A 15,241-nucleotide genomic window follows, 5' to 3' on the forward strand; every position below is an offset into this window, starting at 1 on the left:
TCTTATAATTATGAACGGAGAAGAATTTACCTTCCCTTTCAAAGTTATTATAAAGATATATATCATTGAAACTTTAAAAGTGCGACCAAGTAAACGCAGAAGAAATTTTTGCACTATGAACGGTTGCTAGCCGTGCGTTCTTATATCCCACTATATATGCTCCACCAACAGATTATAAGTGCAACTTCAAGTAAAGCCTACAAATATCATTTTAGTATCTTAAAATTTAATATAACACTTGTATATTCTTTGCGTCTGAACATTGTTGTAACTTTAAGATGTCTTCCCTACATGATTAACTTAGTTCAATTCATTTAATTACGAAACAGCAATAGGTTTGACATAATTAAAACTGTAAAAAGTCAGTTTTTAATATAGATTTCATTTTTTATTTACAATGATAAACAATTAAAATCTTGTATAAAATGTTATATCAGAGACATACCTATGCATTAGATAATGAGACATAAAATCCATTACTGTACAATGCTTTGTTCGAATTTTAAAGGAAAGTTTATTAAAATCTCACAAGATTTCACTCAAAATATTTCAAATTTTTAAAGCAAACTATGTGCATTTCAAATTTATGGAAGACACTTTGTTAAAACATCAAGAATTTAGTCATAAAAAATCGAAAATTTTAAGTAAATAATGTACATTTCATTACTAAATATAAAGTTTGCGAAGAATTTACTTACAAGATTTCCAAATTTTAATTAAATAATGAGAATTTCAAAATTTTGAAAAAGTTTTATACAAATCCTCCAAGAATATACTCAAGAGATTTCCAAAATTGAAACAAATAATGTGCAATTCAAATTTTTGAAATAAAAGTTTCTTAAAATCCTATAGTGTTTCCAAAATTTGAGTAAACTATGCGCATCTATAGATCAATTATACGAGATCAGCGTATAATCATCTGGAAAAAACATGTTGAATATACAGTCTTTATCATAATGTTTTTTAAAACAAAATATTCTTTGTTATACTGTTATCAATTAAAATATACAGCTCCATTCATAAATTTCACCTACTTCTGCTAAAAGCATCGCTGGTTTTCTGTACACTTATACCGAAATACATAGTTCCTTACAATTATACAGAACTTGCAAAATGCCCGTTTTGTATGGAAAGAATAAGGTCTGTGGGAAACATTAGAAAGTATATATGATTTTTTTAATTACTTGTTTGATGGAAGTTTGATGTCATTGGAATTTCGTACACCTCACAAATCGTCCCTAAGGACCTTCAACAAAGTATAGACAGAGTGAAATCTTTTTTCATATTCCCAACCGATAAATGCACCTAATTTATACAAATAGTTAGGGAAAATCTTTATGAATATAAAATCAGACATTAGAATACTATAGAAATTAACATCTTCGCCCTCTTAGAAGTGGATTTTCGAAAACGCTGAAACACCTAACCATTTTTTTAAATTGAGTTTATATAGCAACTTTCATTTCCTTAACTTGACAGGCCCATGAGATTATATTTCTCGCAAGCAATTTGAACCTCCCCTCCCCTTGAATCAAGTATTGAAAAACTCCCCTCCCCTCCCCTTGAAGAACTCAGCTTGAATCAAGTGTTCAAAAATTCATTTCAAATAGTTCAGCTATTTTATCGTGAATAGGCGACAAACATCGTCGATTTACAAAATATGCCTAGATTACATATATAAGTCTACGATATAACATCCACTAACTCGAAACATAATTTCCGATAAGCCCATAGTGCTTGTCGTATCTGTTCTAATTCCAATGATTCAAGATTGTTTAGCCACTACGCTGACTAGATCAAATCAGTTTGCTTCAAAATTATATGTATCCAAGAAATTTTTGTTTTAACCATTTCTAATTTTTAAATAATATGATAGTAAAGTTTCATGAGCATACTTTAGTTAGGATCAAATATTTTTAAAAATAAATCTCGTACTTAAGCTGAAATATTAAAATTTACAGCTATTTTGTGATAATCAGGATGTTTTCAAATTACAGCATTTACGAAATTTAACTTCACTTTTAATGATTACATGACTTTAACATTATTATTATTATTATTAATAATAATAATAATAATAATAATAATAATAATAATAATAATAATAATAATAATAATAATAATAATAATAATAATAATTAGCAAACTTAGTTGAAAAAGTAATAGAAAAGAATTATCTGATTTTTATAAAAATGTAAATTGTGGTAAAATCTAATTTACTTTCATATCTTTATTGCAGCTTAAACCCCGGACTTCCCCGTTCAAAAGCACTTTTGGTAAGTCAAATTTTATATATTTTATTTTTATGCGAATGCTTTAGCTAAATAGGCTGATGAAGATATCGAAAATACAAATATATAAATGGTGATGGTAAGGTTTAAAAATTGATATCATTTAATATAATGAAACAGAAAAAAAACCTAAAACGTTCACTCACATAAAAGCTAATCCAACAACATAAAATGTACTGCACAAATAAATACTTTACCATTGATTGAAGAGAAAAGATTACCGCGATTACTAAAAGAACAGAGATAGATGAAGTGTGAATAGTATTGATCTTACACATTTTACTCGTATATTGCATATATACATAAACTATTCATTCAATATGACAACTCATAATCATTTTCTTTTGCACAATCGTAATATCTGTATACCACAGTATTATGCAAAAATGGTAATAAGTTTTTTCTTCTTTTTAGTCTTCCTGTAAGAAGGAAATTCAAATATAGATATTAGTAAGTGAACGTTGAAAGGTAGATTTTCTTTCACGGCTATCATTACAAGATCAAAGCGTTAAAGAGGAAGGCGTGGTACCTCCAAGCACATTTAAGACATACTCTACACCAAGTACAGGATAATTGGTGCATCAACACTGCATTTATTACCTCAAGGTTGACTTCCAAGATTCTACGATTATTTCGCTTTTCTTTTTTTTCTTGTACAAAAAGCAGAATACAAAATAATACATAAAAGAATGTTCATCCTGATGAACCACACATAAAATTCAACATTACCATGTTGTTAAGAGAAGGTGATCTACTGGTTGTTCAAGAAGACTATACATGACAGTTTTCTTGTGTTTAAGGACTGTCCAAGCTCAAAGTCACATTTATTTTCCATGTCTTCTTTTCAGTAATTACACAACATTAAAAAATATTAAAATTTGGACAGAGATCTAAGAAGTTCTGTAAAAATACTTTAAGCGTAAGATTTTCAGATTTTCCTGGGAGGCTATTATCATTATGTTTGCAACACGTTTAGAACAACATGGACGTTACCCGCTAAGTTAGTTTCAGCACTCTTACAAACCATAGAAAGAAAGTTGGCTCTAATAAATATATACCAATAAATTACTGACTTGAGTTCGAAATAAAATGGCGCCAGAATTTGACGGAACGTGTCAATTTCCTATTTCCTACAAACATTTTATTTAATACAAGTTATATTTTGAACCTACTTTATTTCATATGCAATTTTTATAATGTGCGGACATACCAAGTATCAATATATTTATTATCTACAATTTATTTACTTTCTAACAATTTATTATTTAATGTGTATGACCGCGCCATTTTGGTTGCGGCTTGTGCTGTGACTAAAGAACATTTTGCGCAAAATAATTTGATACAATTATTCAACTATGGGACAAAAGTAGTGATAGTCGACTTGATGAAAGCGCTGCGGCTGTAATATAAAAACTACATAGTGGATAATGAATGAATGAGAGAAATTAATGACCTACCTTAATGTAAAGTGTGTTGCTGCGCACGGTGCTGCTGCGAATTATGAGATCATCAGCTACTTTTTCCATGTTCATACATGCTGTTTCCTCAGGACTGACTTCAAGATTGCTAGAGCATCTAACATCATACTAGCGCCAGACCACAGGGTGTCTTTTTTATTCTTCTTACAAAATAATTCATAATATGACAATAAGGAAATTAATGACACGATTTCATCTAACATCATACTAGCGCCAGACCACAGGGTGTCTTTTTTATTCTTCTTACAAAATAATTCATAATATGACAATAAGGAAATTAATGACACGATTTATTATTAACATGTTTATTATTATTATTATTATTATTATTATTATTATTATTATTATTATTATTATTATTATTATTATTATTATTATTATTAAACAAAAGTATTCTGAAAATTTCCTGTGGTTTATATTTCCTCAGGCAGTATGACCTCTTAGACTCGATTCTATAGGAAAAACTTTGAAATGGAAAATGTTCTTTTTTAGCTGAAAATTTGTTATGACATTATAAAGTCATCATGTACTTCTCAGCTGAAAACAACTATTCATTACTTTTTAAAAAGTCTCCGTGAAAACCATGTAATTACATAATTAAGTAAATACAGGTCCGGATCCAGGATTCTCTGAGGGGGGGGGGGGAGAGGGTACACCAAGAACTACCAGTACATTTGAATTAAATTTGAGTTTTTTAAATGCCTTTAGGCATCTGTGATGTGAGTGAGAAATTCCTTCCGAAATACTAAGCGTGTGCTCTTGATAAATTCTTTTCCTTCAACCTTCAGAAAATTGACTTAAACTATTGATTTTGCAAAACTCACTGCTAGCTTCTGACTTTAGGTAGTGTATATTTACAACGAAGGGAGGGGGAGGGTGCACGTGCAACCTTTGCACCCACCCCTTAAATCCGGCCCAGAGAAAATAATTACATTATTTGAAATTATAACTTATAAAGTTTTACTTTAAATAAAAATTTCTTTTCTGTAAATATTTTCTCAAGCATATGAGGAAATGCTTTAAAAATTTCCAGATAAAACTGACTTATTTATTGGAGCGAAGCCCTTCTTCACTTGACTTAGGTATTCGTTTGTCTGGATACTCCTCCGAAGTACTTGAACGTTTTTTTAAAACCAAATTTGACGTAGTGATTCGAGAGCGTGATCGGAGTGTGGTATGGAGCTGCATGTCCCGATCGGACATACTATTGAGGAATAATCATCGAAAAACGGGATTAAAAGTATTTGACGCGCGAATTCTTATTGTAAACAATGGAAAATAGAATTTTCAGCATTTTGTTCTGCGAATACACTTTTCCAAAGTCATTATGTTTTCGCCGATATACCAAGTTCAGCTATTTGCATGTTGTGCTTATTCATGAAAATAATTGATGCTCTGAAAAATTCTATGAATAATCAATAAAGGTAGATCATTTAGCTCCAAATTCGAAATTATTACATACCTAGTTTAGCCCCTTCAGTGCGTAATTTTCAGATGCGAACCGCTGTAAAAAAACGTATTTTTTTTTTGAGAACTTTGGATGTTGATTCTAAATCTGTTTCAAAATCACTTACATCAGAATCACAAATTAACAACTCTTCCTCGATGTCAGCATCGTTGAAATATCGTTTTGAACCCATTACTGTGCTGTCTGCTCTCAAACAAAACAAAGAATGAAAACTGTATTTAACGAAGCCCAAACTCTATTTTAATTGCTTTCTTTTTCCTCTTCTTCTTTTAATTAAGCAACAATTGAAACCAGCTGAGCGCACACTCGCTAAATATTGTCGGGATAACATTACTCATACATGGGCAAGTATATTTGCCATACGCAATACAAAATAGCCAAAGCAAAATGAAAGCGCATATATAGGCCCTACGCCATCCGCACAGCAGGTGCGTTTTGAAGACACGAGTTAAGAGCCTGCCTTACTAAAAATAATGCAAAATTTACAATTTTTCTTTTGCTGGTTTATTCATAAGTGAAAGGAGATAATGATATGCAACTTACCACAATCATAGATAATGTTGTTCTACAACAGAAAATATGAACCTGAAGAATTTTCAGTGTTGCCATCCATAGAAATTACAGTGTTGCCAGAATAACAATTTCCCTAAAATCTAAGTTAAGGCAGCGACTAGAGGAACGATCTCAACTGCACTTGGTTCCGTATTGTGTTGTTTTGGTTTGCTGTGTACTACTTTTTAAATACCATTATTATTTAGTTTTAATAACTGTATGTTAAAACTATTTTGTTTATTACAAACTAAATACAACTATTACTTAAAAAGTTGTTCACAGGAAACCAAAGCAATATGATACATAATCAAATGCAGTTGAATTCGTTCCTCTAGTCGCTGCCTTAACTTAGATTTTAGGGAAATTGTTATTCTGGCAACACTGTAATTTCTATGGATGGCAACATTGAAAATTCTTCAGGTTCATATTTTCTGTTGTAGAACAACATTATCTATGGTTGTGGTAAGTTGCATATCATTATCTCCTTTCACTTATGAATAAACAAGCAAAAGAAAAATTGTAAATTTTGCATTATTTTTACTAAGGTAGGCTCTTAACTCGCCACCCACACTGAAGGAGTTAGTTAGTTACATACAATAAAATCGCTGTAAAATTTAAACTTTTAGGGTTATCTCGCCGAATCATTTCGTTTGAACCTATGAAAATACTTTTGATTGACATTTGATTTTTTTTTTTTTTTCGATTTAACAATACACTCTTAGTGTTCGCATATTGAATTTTTCGTGTCTTCATTTATTTAGTCTTCCTTATGAAATTATGAAAAATCTAGATTCCATTATTAAATTATTACTAACTAACTAACTAACTCAATGGCCTATGGAACCCAGAGATTCAATGCCGCGTTCACAAAAGTATCTCCATTGACTTCTGAACTTAGTCAACTGGATTCAGTTTATACTTTGTATTTCTGCAAGATCCATCTTAATATTGTTCTTCCATCTACGTCAAGGTCTTCTTAATGTTCGTTTTCAGATTGGATTTGCAACTAAAATCTTGAAAGTACTTTTACTTTCTTTCATTCTGGGTACATGACCTGCCCATTTGAGCCTTCTAGATTTGATGACCCCTAACAATGTTCGGTAAACCGTATAAATTACGTAGTTCCTCATTATGAAGTCTCCACTAGTCTTCATTCTCGTTCCTCTCGGGTCCGAATATTCGTCTCAGGATCTTGTTTTCAAATACTTTCAGTCTGCGTTCTTCCCTCAGAGTAAGCGACTATGTTTTGCAACCATACAGGAAGACAGGCATAACTATCCTTTTATATATATATTTAAGCATCAAATTTTTTGACAAAATTCGCAACGACAAAAGATTTTGATCTGAATACTAACACGAATTCTCTGCTTTTTAGTCGACATTTAATTTCTTCGTGGATATGGTGTTAGTCATTAAATGATAACAAGGCATTTAAATTCTACGTTCAAATTTAGTGGAAATAACTTTTACTCGGACTGTACTCTACACTGAGAAAAAAACATTCTCCGGACAGCGGTATATTGTACAACTATACGGAATCATCTTGATTACTAAAGAAATCAGTGCGGAGCATACGTTATCCATATGCTACATACGCACTGCCCTTAGATCGCACGATGTCTGACATCTAACAGTTTTCCTTATATTACATACATATATGTATGTTACATTCGTCAGCTATATGTTATATACGTCCATTTGTATGTGAGATCCTGACCGCCTATATTGTTTCATACGGAAAGTACGTATAGATGGAACACTTATACGGAAAGTATTATAAAACATGCGTTTTCAGTTATACGTCTGCTGTACGTTAAGTCCAAAAACTACAGGAATTACGCATGTAACCTACCTTTTTAAGTACGCCACATACATTTTTTCTCAGACATACTTTTAGAGATGAGATAATGTGGTGAGGGCAGCCGATACTGTGAGGGTTAATCTAATAATTTCCAAAATTCTTACTATTCTATTTTTAGTACTACTTCCTATATTGTATGCGGTTATGGATTTCTAAGACGAAAATGACATTTCCAAAACACTTACTAACTCTATTTCACAATTATACTTCCAATATTGTACGCAATTATGGTTTTCTCAGACGAAAATGACATTTACAAAACACTTACTAACTCCACCTTATAGTAATACTACCTATATTGTATGAGGTCATGATTTTCTTAGACGAAAATGACATTTACAAAACACTTACTAACTCTACTTCATAGTAATACTTCCTTCCTATATGAAAGTTATATGCAATTAATGTTTTCTCAGACGAAGATAACATTTCCAAAACATTTAGTAATTCTATTTCATAGTAATACTTCCTCCGTATATTGTATGCGATTAATGTTTTCTCAGACGAAGATAGCATTTTCTAAACATTTACTAACTATTTCGTAGTAGTACCTCCTCTGTTGTATGGAATTACGATTTCTTCAGACGAGAACACTTCCAAAACTATTCCACTCTATTTCTTGATTCATAAGGCACTATGTTCTCCATTTTTTAATCTTACATGTTGTTTTACAGTTATTTTAAGAAATGTAAAACAAACAACGTATTCTGTGAATGACTTTTATATTATTAGGATCCTCGACGTAGGTGCGGTATGTCCGAACTCGATTCTCGATATGAGTAATCGTTGCTTAAATGCCACGTAAAAAAAAAAAAAAAAAGTAGCTCCATTTCTCATGTAGTTAAAGTGTTGAAATAGGCGTTACACACACACACACACATAAAAGACATACAGTAGCTGGTACATACCAATGAATGTGTAACGATGATATAAAATGAACACCCACTACTTTCCTTTAAGAACGCTCTCTATGCGCGCATGTAGGTAGTACGCTTCTGTTTATATCAGTACTACCTACTCATAACTTGTGACAGAGAAGTAGGTGTTCAAGTGTTTATTTTCCTTTCTTACTTTTCTTGTTTTTCTTTTCTTTTTTCCTTTTTTTTACATGGGTATAATTAAAATCAGGGATGGCCAACCTGCAGTACAGCACGTGCCACTTTTTTGTGTGTGTGTGAGTTTTGATTGCCACTCAATCCGAATACCACTTAAGAAGTTGAAAAATAATATCTTTTAAGTTTACTTTCCTTAGTTCCCTCCTGTTGATAATTTTGTAAATGACTATTGGGAAGTGTCCGTGTAACAGTTCCACTATAGCGCACGCGTGCCTTCGGTTGGCCACTCATGATATATATATATATATATATATATATATATATATATATATATATATTTTAGAGCAAAGCGGAGAGAAGGAAGTAAAATAGAGTATTAGCTTTTAGTACCTAAGTAGTATTATCAGTGAAGACATGAAATGCTAACGTCAATTAAAAACAACAAAATGAATATAGAAAGAATACGAATTTGAATAAAGATATAAAAAGTAGCAGTGTCACGTGTACACCACGAGAAGAATTTGGTTTGCATAGCCTGGTATTTTCACAAATGATAATGGAACCGGAAATTTTAGTAGATTTCTATCACTTCCGGATTTAATGGAGATATTAGAATGAAGATGGAATATATTCTTACGACGCTTAATTTATAGCATAAAATAGCTTCCCACTATGTATTACCGTTTTTGCTCTACACTGTGATATGAGGCGTTGGATGGCAAACTCAACTTCAGTTTTGAGACATTGTGAGACGTTGAGACTTTTATTAGAATCGATATAGAAAAGGCGGAAAAAATCGGTTCTTTGTGCTGCCATCTTTTGGCCTATGGCCTGGTCTTTTAACTCTGAGATACACAACTTTGCCACCCAGCAGGTTATGGTTTCAAGCTCACGGAAATGACTTAATCTCCTTTTTTAAAAAAATGAGTTATTTGTCAACCAACGCTTCACATGCAATTCACTTCTATTTTATTTTCTCTGTCTTTTGAATGCTGTTGCCGAAAAAACTAGAAATGTCTCTAGAATGAGATAAGAAGTATCTTTTCAACTTCGAGACCAGAGGACAAATATGACAATTCATGTCTCGTTTTCGAGATGAGATTAGGAATTTCCCGAGTCTCGTGGGCGAGACTAATTGAACCAAGCTTTAGATCTCAAACACTGTTTTAGTCTTATATGATTCATCGTATAAAAACTATAAACTGATAAAGTGTTTATACGAAGAAGGAAGAGCATTTACGTATTAGTGTTTAAAGAGACGCAAGTCATTACATAATATCCTCCAGATAGTACGCAGGGGGTTGGATCTGCAGATCAGATCTTCTCCCAAAAAATCTCGACTTTTCTGTAAATTTTGTCTAATTTTAGAGGCAATTTTACAAATTTTATAATAATGTATCCTCGTATTGAATTCGGATTCCCCCTCGAAATAAATTTCCTGCGCACGTGCATAATATATTCCAATAATGAATGTGGTTTAAATGTTATATCACACATTCGTGAACATTTCGTAACGCAGGAGGATTCTGATAACATCCAATTAAAAATTTAAAAAATCAAAGAATAAATTTAGTGCAAAACTTTACAAAACCAGACAGGAAGAATTTTGAGACGAGACTAGAAAATCGTCCCGAGAAATGTGACGAGACGATAGAATTCTTTGACAATCGAGACGAGACGAATTTTTTTTACAAAACTTACGAGATGACACAGGAAACCTTTATTCCCGTTTCATCTCGTGGGTAACATTGTTTGGGTCTAATATTCAATTTAAGAGGACCACAATGGCGTATCTCGAGAATGTCTTGTGGTCTGCATAAAACAGTTTGTGAAACACTACATTAGAGGATAGTGAACTCTATTCCGGGCGAACAGTGATACCTCGTGGTTGCGCTCAATACGCTGGTAATCATATTGGGAATCAAGCTTAGTAAGACTTGAGCTTTAAGTTAACTCGCTAACAACTTATACAGAATAAAGTTTGTGCTCACACTTTTTCCCGCTTGATTATTAAGCTCAAGGTCATACTTTTCGCGCTCAATTACGAGATCGATCTCACATTTTCCCCGCTCAATTATTGAGCTCGAGCACACATTTTCCTCCTCAATTATTGAGATCGTGCTCACACTTTTTCCCTCTTGATTATTGAGCTCGAGGTCATACTTTTCCCTCTCAATTACTGAGATCGATCTCACTTTTTCCCGCTCAATTATTGAGGTCGAGCATACATTTTCCTGCTCAATTATTGAGATCGTGCTCACACTTTTCCCCGCTTGATTATTGAGCTCGAGGTCATACTTTTCCCTCTCAATTACTGAGATCGATCTCACATTTTTCCCGCTCAATTATTGAGCTCAAGCACACATTTTCCTCCTTAATTATTGAGATCGTGCTCACACTTTTTCCCTCTTGATTATTGAGCTCGAGGTCATACTTTTCCCTCTCAATTACTGAGATCGATCTCACATTTTTCCCGCTCAATTATTGAGCTCAAGCACACATTTTCCTCCTTAATTATTGAGATCGTGCTCACACTTTTTCCCTCTTGATTATTGAGCTCGAGGTCATACTTTTCCCTCTCAATTACTGAGATCGATCTCACATTTTTCCCGCTCAATTATTGAGCTCGAACATACATTTTCCTGCTTAATTATTGAGATCATGCACACATTTTTTCCCTTTCAATTGTTGAGCTCGAGCTCATACTTTTGCCGCTCAATTATTGAGCTCGAGCTCACATTTTTTCACGCTCAATTATTGAGCTTGAGCTCATACTTTTCTGCTGAAATATTGAGTTCGAGCTCACACTTTTCCGCTCAATTATTTAACTGGAGATTATATTTTTTGCTCAATTATTGAGCTTGAGCTCATCCTTTACCGTTTAATTATTGAGATTGAGCTCGACTGAGCCAGAGACCGGGTTCCCGAGTTCTATGAGAGAGACCTCTTTCCTTTTAAAAAAACAGAAAATGGTCAAGTGAGACAGGTTTATTGTACCTCTCTCTCTGCTTTTCGACTCCAGAAGAATGCTTGAAAAAATTCCCAAATTTTGCAACCTTTGCGTGCATCAATGAGTTACAGAGTGGAACTGAAGGTCAAAGATCAGACAGGCAATGGTGGGAGAAGGACAAGGTAGGGAGTACAAGAGAACCAGTGGCCAGCTCATCTTCACTCACTCCTTCCTTTTTCCTTTTCCCTCTGAGAATCAACCGCACCGCAAAACACCTGAGCGATGACTGGAGTTGATGTCAGAAACCAGTATAGATAGATTCGGAGTCAACAACCTCGACGACCGACCTTGGGAAATATCCCTTTCACTAATTTAGACGCAAATAAAACGATTCTCCTTCTGTGGTTAATTAAAATAGATCGTGTACGAACGATGTAATCTATTTTTTATTGGGTAATACTTTCATACCACATGACCAGCTGGACATGTTCTGGACAGAATAGTCAGTATGCATTAGATCCAAATCAATGATTCCGGTTCTATTTTATTACTTTTATTATGATTATTACTGCAATTACAGACACAGTAAAATTACTGTTAACTTGTAGATATTTGAAGAAAGAAGTTATCTAAACGGTTGTGCTACCGACATCCCAAAATATACAGTGAGTACTAGTAAAATTACAAAATGCTACTGTCAAATTTGCCGGCAACATGTCATTCTTAAATTATAATGAAATGTAATGCAAGGCGTAGAGCAATCCTAACATGATAAACAGGGCCCGGATCTTGTTGACCTAAACTTTTCTAAAAAGTCACCTATAAAATGACACTAAAATGACCCTAAATTCACAAAAATTGACCGCAAAACTTGCGTATTTTAAAACGTTTACTTCGTTGAACATAGATTTTTTTTAAAAAATATCTATTGGATTTTAACTATCATTTCTCAGTCATTTTCAAAAGTTTTGTTTCAGTTAGTTGCAGCCCATTGATCAAATGTTGTGTTCAATTATCAGTCCATTGTACGGTATTGTACGTACTGAAAGTGTCAATTCACTCCCGAGTTGAAACTAGGAAGTACACTTAAAGAATAAAAGTTCGCAAGTGTAGACTGTATACACGAGAATAATAGATAAAAAGAAGTTTAAAATCTTTGAACGCCTTCTAATTTATTTTTAGTTATTCGCCTGATCATATCCTTTGTGGTCAACAACCCGAAAACATCTATTTGACCACCTACCAACCCCCACCCCTCGTCAACCAGCTACAGTTTAGTGTTCATTAGCTTGTTAGGAAAGCAGTTTTTCCACCCCAAAAGTCAGGAAGCAGGAAAAGAAATCATTTAACTTCGTGTTTTTCAAATCCGTAAAAGTGTTCAGTTTAAGATTTCTTTATGCAGAAGAAAAAGAATAAAAAGACCGTAAGTGACCTAAAAGTTACCTTAAAATATTAAAAAATGACCTGAAACTTCAAAACGTCAAAAGGTGACCAAATGTTGACCCTAAAAAGACATATTTTTAGAACCTAGAGTTGATGAACAGCGTTTATATTTCAACTTGTCTTGTCCTATGCGTAACAGTAAAAAGTTGACTTTTCAACAAGATCCGGGCCTTGATGATAAACAATGATTGTTCGTCATTTTTCCTGATAGTTATATTAATGTTAAGTTATTTTAACACTTCCATTTTTAGTAGAGAAATAAAGGAGAAAATGATATATATATATATAGAGAGAGAGAAAAAATGAAATGAAATCTTTCAGTTTTACGTCCCACGGTTATGCCGGTTAGGCTAAAGAAGACGGTGATTATGAGAGATGAGTGAAATGGTGGAATGAAGAAAGTGGGAGGAAACGGGAGAACCCCGAGAAAACCCACGAGCACGGTGTTTGTCCACCACAAAGTTCACTTGGCGGGGGCTGGGATCGAACCCAGGACCCCAAGCACCAGAGGTGAACGCTCTACCACTGAGCCACCGCGCCCCCCTAGAGAGAGAGAGAGAGAGAGAGAGAGAGAGAGAGAGAGAGAAAGTCTGGTCAGACATAATTTGTCGTAGAAATTTATTTCGGGAGAGGTCCAAAGCTTTTTTGTGGAGGTTCAAATTCAATATGACGATAAGTCATATTAAAATTTGTAAAATTACCTTTAAAATTAGACTAGATTTACAGGAAAGTCGGAGCTTACAGGGGAGTCCGAACCCACAGGACCTATACCCGGCATATCCCTGATTCTAGTTATTTCTTACTGTTTTAGCTACATGAGGATCAAATGGTACTTAGGGTTACCTACAAGCCAAAATAAATAAATAAATAAATAAATAAATAAATAAATAAAATAAAATAAAATAAAATAAAAAATGAGGCTGTTTCGTCTCTAAAAAGTGTCGTGAAAGTGACATCCTGTCTCGGAAAGTGTATCTTAATCTACTGAAAGGGCTCTATTTTGTCACTAAAATTCTGTGTTATGCGGAACTTACTCATAGTTAAAAACCTAAAATCTACTGCGATTATTTATCAAAAGCAATACTTAGAGAATAAAGTAACTTAAGTCGATCAGTAATCCTTATCCAAGCTCCAAGTATCAATACTATATTCCTATAAAAATGTCAGAATACTTATTTTGTTCTCTACCTGGTTATATAAGTATCGCTGAGATACAAACGATTCCAAATATATGCACGAATGATTGGAATGTATGTCTGAACATACGACTAGCTTTGTAAATAACAAGGATACATTATACTACAAAATTTTGTTACCGTTATTTCAATACGCGCGTCGCATGCTTCATGAAGCTGTTATTGTATGTCCAACATAAGGTGTACATACAATACTAAATCACTAAAGCCATTACATTCAGCACAACGAAAATGTTTCCAACTAAATGCAGATAAAATGAAACAGGTTTTGCAGAGCGAAAAGTAATCCAAAGAGGAAATTCCAAACAATTGACAGACACTACAGACATTCCACAAGGTCATCTGACTCCCTGTCCGGAAATACAAATTAAAAAAGACATCAATGAAACATATTTTTCTAAAATAAAAAGAAGTACCTAGTGCTAGTTAACAGACAACAAAAGACAGATTCAAAGGTTAAAACTAGATAAGTAGGATATATTATTGCAAAATTAGTCACAATCCGACGCAATACAATATTCCAAGCTTACTGTATTCATTATACATGCCAACAGGCACATAGCCAAAGGGGGGGGGGGTCCAAGGGGTCCGGACCCCCTCCTTCGAAACCAGAAATAAAAAAATAAGGAAGGATGAAACAAAATGAAATGAGAAAAAGAAGGATCAGCGTTAAAAAAAAACTACAGGAAGCTTTTGGTTACTCTTTCTTAGGAGGAGATTTGTATTACTTGCAATACATGGTGGCGAGGTAAGCGAGATATCGTGGAAGAGTCAAGGAATTTGAAATTTCAAGAAAAGTTACGGAATTCTCTGATTCTGATACTAGTCAGGGAGATTTTAAGCTTCCAAAAGCATAGTGCCGTTGTGTAACAGTGTGGCCATTTTTTTAATCATAATTTTTCGTCATTGCATCCTTGCAGTATCAAACATGTTATTTCAAGAACAAA

General features: G+C 33.4%; 1 long non-coding RNA gene across 1 annotated transcript in view; it reads left to right on the forward strand.

Moving 5' to 3' along the window:
• The window catches only part of LOC145664714 (uncharacterized), a 143,448-nt gene that overhangs the window by 58,643 nt on the left and 69,564 nt on the right, over positions 1-15,241 (forward strand). Inside the window, exon 2 of the long non-coding RNA XR_014127511.1 lies at positions 2,240-2,276. This is a non-coding gene — a long non-coding RNA (uncharacterized LOC145664714). The remainder of the gene's footprint in view (positions 1-2,239; positions 2,277-15,241) is intronic.

This window comes from Thermobia domestica, chromosome 11 (genome assembly GCF_964235325.1).
Source record: "Thermobia domestica chromosome 11, izTheDome1.hap1.1, whole genome shotgun sequence".
Lineage (NCBI taxonomy): Eukaryota > Metazoa > Arthropoda > Insecta > Zygentoma > Lepismatidae > Thermobia > Thermobia domestica.